The following is a 6,000-nucleotide window of genomic DNA, read 5'->3' as shown; positions in this document are numbered from 1 at the left end:
AGGACACTAGAGATTCTGACTCACCATCAGGCTTTTTGAGTTCCTCTTCTTGCTGGTGGCCACAGGTAGCTGCTGGAGTTGTGCTGGTTGTAGTGCTCGGGCTCTCTGCTTCTCTACTTGTTCCTTAGTGTACATTCCATATTCAGCTTGGTCCTCTGCTTATTATCTCTGGAAAATGTAAAGACAACGACGCCCCTCTCCACGGACAAGGACATCTTGAAAAGAGGTTCTTGGCAGGATTTAGTTTCTGAGGCTGGGAATTCTAAAGTCCATCTGGTGGTGGTGACAGTGAACCAGGGGTCTCACATCCAAAGACGGTGGAACTAAACTGGGTAATTTATGATGAACAAAAATTAATTGGTTCATGGTATTGGAGGCTGGAAAGTCCAAGATCAAGGTACTGGCATATGGCAAGTGACTTCTTGCTATGTCATCCCATGCCATAAGGGCAAAGAGGGCAAGAGAGAATCACAAAAGAGGTCAAAGTTGATCTTTTGTAGGGAACCCCCATCCAAGATAATGACATTAATTCATTCAGGCCCTCGTGGCCTAATTACCTCTCATTTGGCCCCACCTCCCAACATTGTTGCATTGGGGATTAAGTTTGTTCCCACTACATGCTTTTTAGGGTATGCATTGAAACCATAGCATTTGCCCCAGCCCCAAAATTCATGTCTCTCATACATGCAAAATACAATCATTCCATCCCAATATCCCCAGAGTCTTAATTTGTTCCATCACCAATGCAAAAATCCAAAGTCCAGAGTCTCATCTAAATCAGATATGAGAGACTCAAGGCACCATTCAGCCTCCAGCTGTGAGCATGTGAAATTAATCAAGTTATCTGCTCCCAAAATAAAATGTGTGACAGGTGTGACAGGCATAGAATAGACACTTTCTGCTTCCAAAAGGAAGAAATAAGATGAAAGCAACAGGTCCCAAGTAAGTTCAAAACCCAGCAAGGGAAACAGCATTAAATTTTAAGGCTTCTGAATAATTTTCCTTGATTCTGTGTACTGTCCTCTGGCCTCTCCTGTTAAAGCCCTCAGAACCATGCCTCTCAACAGCATTAAATTTTAAGGCTTCTGAATAATTTTCCTTGATTCTGTGTACTGTCCTCTGGCCACACTGGGGTAAGGGTTGAGCTCCCAGGGCCTCAGGCAGCACCATCCTCATGGCTTTGCTAGGCCCAGTCCACCCAGCAGCTCTCACAGGGTGGAGTTTTGCAGCTCTCCCATGCTGGTGTTGCACAGTGGTAGCTTTACAGTTCTGTGGTCTAGGCAGTGTCTGTAACCCTGTGACAAATCTCTGTCTGGGCCCCAAGGCTGTCTTTGACATCATTTGAAATGTAGGTGGAGGAAGCCATGCCTCCACAGCTCTTGCATTCTCGAAGTGATGGCCCAGGCCTCATCTGGGCTGGCTTGAGCCATGGCTGGGAAAGCCAAGAAGTATTGCAACAGAATGCGAGGAGCAAAAACTGAGGCAGCACAGGGCAGCGAATGCTGAGGTTCCACAGGCACCTCTCTGGAAACATTGCCCTCAAGCTTGTAGCATGCCTCAGAGATGTGTGAAATGCCCTTGGGGTCTTCCTCCCATTGTCTTGATGAGTAGAACCTGGCTTCCTCTTATTCACACTCATCTTTTTATCGAAGGCTCGCTTGGCCATACCTTTGCACTCTTTTTTGTTCCTTACATTGCCAGTCTGCAAATTTTTCAAATTTTTACATTGCTCTGCTTTTAATTATAAATTTTGTCTTTAAATTATTTCTCTCCTCTCATATCTTACTGTATGCAGTTGAGAGAAGCCACATAGTTCCTTCAAAATTTTGCTTAGAAATTTCTTCTGCCAGATATTTTAGCTTGTCACTCTTAGATTCTGCTGTCCATATTAAATTCTGCCATCCATAAAGTCCTAGAACAGAGACACAATTCAGCCAAATTCTTTGCCACTTTGTAACAAAGATGGCCTTTACTCCTGTTTCCAATATCTTTTTCCTCATTTCTGCCTGAGACCTCATCAGAATGGCCTTTGCTGTTCATATGTCTACCAGCATTTTGCTCGTATCTCACTTATAGTAATCTCTGAGAAGTTTCCTATGTTCCTTACATTTCTCTTCTCTTTTGAGCCCTGACCAGAGTTGCCCTTAATTCTCTGTTCACAGCAATACAGGCTGTTCTATCCTGCCCCTCCAGACTCTTCCACCTTCTGCCCACAACCCACTTACAAAGCTGCTTCCACACTTTCAGGTTATTTTTATAGCACCATCTTACTTTTTTGGTACCAGTTTTCTGTCTTAGTCCATTTTGTGCAGAATACCACAAATTGGGTAATTTATAATAAAGAAATTTATTTCTGAAGGTTCTGGAGGCTGGGAAGTCTGAGATCAAGGTGGTGGCATCTGGTGAGGAAAGGCAAAGAGAAGGCAACAGAGGGACAAAATGGGCTGAGCTAAAGCTTTTATAACGAACCCACTCCTGAGATAACAGCATCAATCCATGTATTAGTCCATTTCTGTTGTTTATAACAAAATACTCAGAACTGGGTAATTTGTAAAGAAAACAAAATTTATTGCTTACAGTTTTGGAGGCCAGGAAGTCCAAAGTCCAGGGAACACAGCTGGTGAAGGTCTTGGTGGTGGCAGCAGTGACCCAGGCGTCTCACATGACAGAAAATGGTAGAACAGAGACAGACTAACCTTTCATGTGTTCTTTTAAAGCTCTCAGAACCACACTCCTGACCACCAGTATTAATCCATTCACTACAGCACAGTCCTACAATCTAATCACCTCTTCAAGGACCCACCTTTCAATTACCATAATAGGATTTCCCACCCTCAACAGTAACTGTGGGGATTTAAGCTTCAGTGAGGCTGGGGGGGCATCCAGTGTACAGCAATCCATGCCTTTCATTAGGCCCCACCTCCCAACACTGCTGCATTGAGGATTAAGTTTCCAACACATGCTTTTTGGTGGGACATTCAGTCCATGGCAGCACTGACATGAACCCTGCACAGTCTTTTCTTGCCAGGGTGTTGTTATTCCCATGTAGGGTGGCCTTCCTGTCCATGCTGAGTGTTATGGAATTTATTTCACTTTACACATCACCACAGCAAATGGACTTAGTGTTTTTGACTCATCTGTCATCTCACAGGTTAAACACATTTCAGAGTCATTCGGTGCCCATGTGGCATGTCGTTACTAAAACTTAAAGCCTTTTAAATGATTTTTGAAGCCTTAGGACAAAGAAGAGGTTGTTGGGAAATCCATACTTTTTGGTACTTTGCTGAGCAGCATGAGTTTGAATGCTGACCCGGAGCTAGACCACATTAGCTGGTTATCCACATCCACAAGACCAAGAATATAAGCATGTTGAGCTGAGCTCATACCTTGCAAAGCTAAGTTATAATCCACTGCAGTGAGTGGTCTTATGTCTTTTCTCCTTCTGTCTTTTGGGTAGTAGCTCCTTGTTATTCAAAGAGTATCATTGAGTTTGGTGATTAGTGTTCCTGAGGAGGCTTTCTAGGTGCTATGCTTCTGCCTGTTTTGTTTCTACTTGAAACAGTTGCCTAATGGGCTGAAATTGATTAGGAAAAATTTATAACCATCCATCTATGTTTTATATATATAAATCTTTAAGTGTTTTTGATAGAAGGGAATTACTCAAGAAAAACAATTTCAATGCATTTTAGTCAAAGCTCAGGTGCTTCCAACAATTTTATGTCACTGCTAAAACTAGTGAAATGCTGGAGGTGATCGTGTATAATTTAATATGCTGCATTTCTGCTCTCTCTCAGCTGTCACCCAGGTATTTTGGGTTCAGAGATAATGTTAGAGTGCCTCAGAACATCTTATCTTTAGAAATATTTGCATATAGATATACAGAGTTACATTAAAGGGAGTTAAATTTCTTTTTAAAAGTTGTATTTTTTCTGATTTAAAAACCGTGGAAAACTTGGAAAAATGCAATAAAATGAAAATAAATGAAATCTTATTCATGAGTTAAGCACTAGTGATGACTCATTTGAAATTCTGTTACTTTTTTAGAAAATGCTTTTTCATAGTCATTGTTCAGGTATATGGTGGAAGCTAAGAGTGTTGAAAGTGACACGTGAGTCAGACACGCCGGCAGGCAGTGGCAAGAGCTTGTGGTCAGGAGGACTGTAGGAAGCGTCTGTCATGATTCTTAGGCAACAGAGGGTCGTAGTCACAATCACAGAGGCTCTGGGTGTCAGTTTCCGTATCTCTAAAGCAAAGGGGATTTAGAAAATGTGCTCTCAATAGAGCTAATTGAAAGCTGTTGGGATCAGGACTTCTCTCTACCGTTCCATTTTGAACGTTATATCAGTATTAACATCAGAACGTATCTAAATATCCCGCCAGTGGTTGGCGAACACCCCTCTTGCTGTCGGCCTGATGTTACTGCCCCGCCCCCCATCTTCCCAGGCAGCTTTGCTCTCTCTCACCTGTGGTAAACATCACCTGTGTGCGAGGTTTTACTTGAACAGGAGGGTCATGGAGAAGGAACTGTTTTAAAACTGTAGACCTAGGTAGAGATTTATGTACTTTTTATTTTAGATAAAAATAGTTGGTGTTTTCCTGCTGTTAATCTTTCAAATTGAACAGGAGGGAGAAGGGAGTGAGGATTTTGATGGGGAGAAGGCAGTAGCTCAGCGCAGCACAGTGTAGGGACTGGGCAGTCCCCAGCACGGGCCTGTTTCCTGAGCTTTTCCTCCCGCCTCCCATGCCCTCCCCCAATGAAGCACTTTTTTATCCTCCCTTCTCCAATTACACTATTTAATAATGTCTTTTTTATTCATTTTAAAAGTCTTTTTCAGACACAGATTACTTCACATTTGTGGTGGTTTAAGTTTTGGAAAACACATTACTGCCGTGCTGCTGTGGTGGCCCCCTCAGGGCTGTGTGACCTGCCTTTCGGCTGGGTGGTCAACACTGCACAGTGTCATGTTCCTGCTCAGAAGTTAACCTCACAGTGCACACCTCGGCAGCACATGTACTAAAATTGGAATGATAGCATGGCCCCTGCACAAAGATGACATTCAAATTTGTGAAGCATTCCATATTTTTCATAACCAACAAAAAAAATATTTTTACTCACATTAAAAAAAAAAAGTAGTTAACCTCACAGTGGAACTTGGTGTTGTAGGGCTTTCTTCTGCAAACAGCATCTATTGCTTATTAATTCGTTTTTATAAACAGCTTGAAATTTACAGGTTGAGTATTTCTAATACAAAAAAATGAAACCTGAGATACTCCAAAATTTGAAACATTTTGAATGCCATGATGCTCAAAGGAAATGCTCATTAGAGCATTTTGGATTTTTGATTTTTGGATTTGGGATACTGAACCAGTAAGTACAATGCAGGTATTCCAAAGTCCACACAAATCCGAAACACTTCTGGTCCCAAGCATTTTGGATAGGAATACTCAATGTGTAGTTTTTCATGAGGGTTTTGAGTCCTATTTATTTATTTATAGGCCGGAATTTTATTTTATTTTTATTTATTATTTATTTTATTTTTCTTTCTCTTTTTTTTTTTGGCAGCTGGCTGGTACGGGGATCCAAACCCTTGACCTTGGTGATAGAACACTTGAGTCCAATTTAAATATCGCTTACTTTTTGGTAGTTCACCAGATCTCTGTATTTTGCTTGTCACGTTTCCTATAAAGTAATCCTGAAAGTTTGCAGTCATGTTATTAGAACCGTATAGTTGATGTCAACATCCCATCTGTTACAAAACAAGAACCTTTTAATAATGAAACATTCTCTGTCAGTGGGACATTTTGAAACTCATGACTATGATTTTTCTGTGTTATCCGCTGGGGGTAGTTTAACACTGCGGGCTGCTCAGCAGTTTACAGGGAGTGCAGCTTCTTTGCTGTGCAGTAGGAGTCACAGTGTTTCTTTGAAGCCCTGACTGGCTTTATCCCTGCACATGTGGCTGCTCCAGCGCTGTCTCCCCGTGCAGTCAGGCACCGCTG

At 41.9% G+C, this 6,000-nt stretch overlaps 1 protein-coding gene across 1 annotated transcript in view; it reads left to right on the top strand.

The window, feature by feature from the left end:
- Positions 1-6,000, top strand: part of UXS1 (UDP-glucuronate decarboxylase 1) — a 76,199-nt gene that overhangs the window by 20,614 nt on the left and 49,585 nt on the right. The window lies entirely within an intron of this gene.

This window comes from Galeopterus variegatus, unplaced genomic scaffold (genome assembly GCF_000696425.1).
Source record: "Galeopterus variegatus unplaced genomic scaffold, G_variegatus-3.0.2 Scaffold8044, whole genome shotgun sequence".
NCBI lineage: Eukaryota > Metazoa > Chordata > Mammalia > Dermoptera > Cynocephalidae > Galeopterus > Galeopterus variegatus.
The sequence above is the reverse complement of the archived record's forward strand: the minus strand, read 5'-3'. Positions and strand labels throughout refer to the sequence as shown.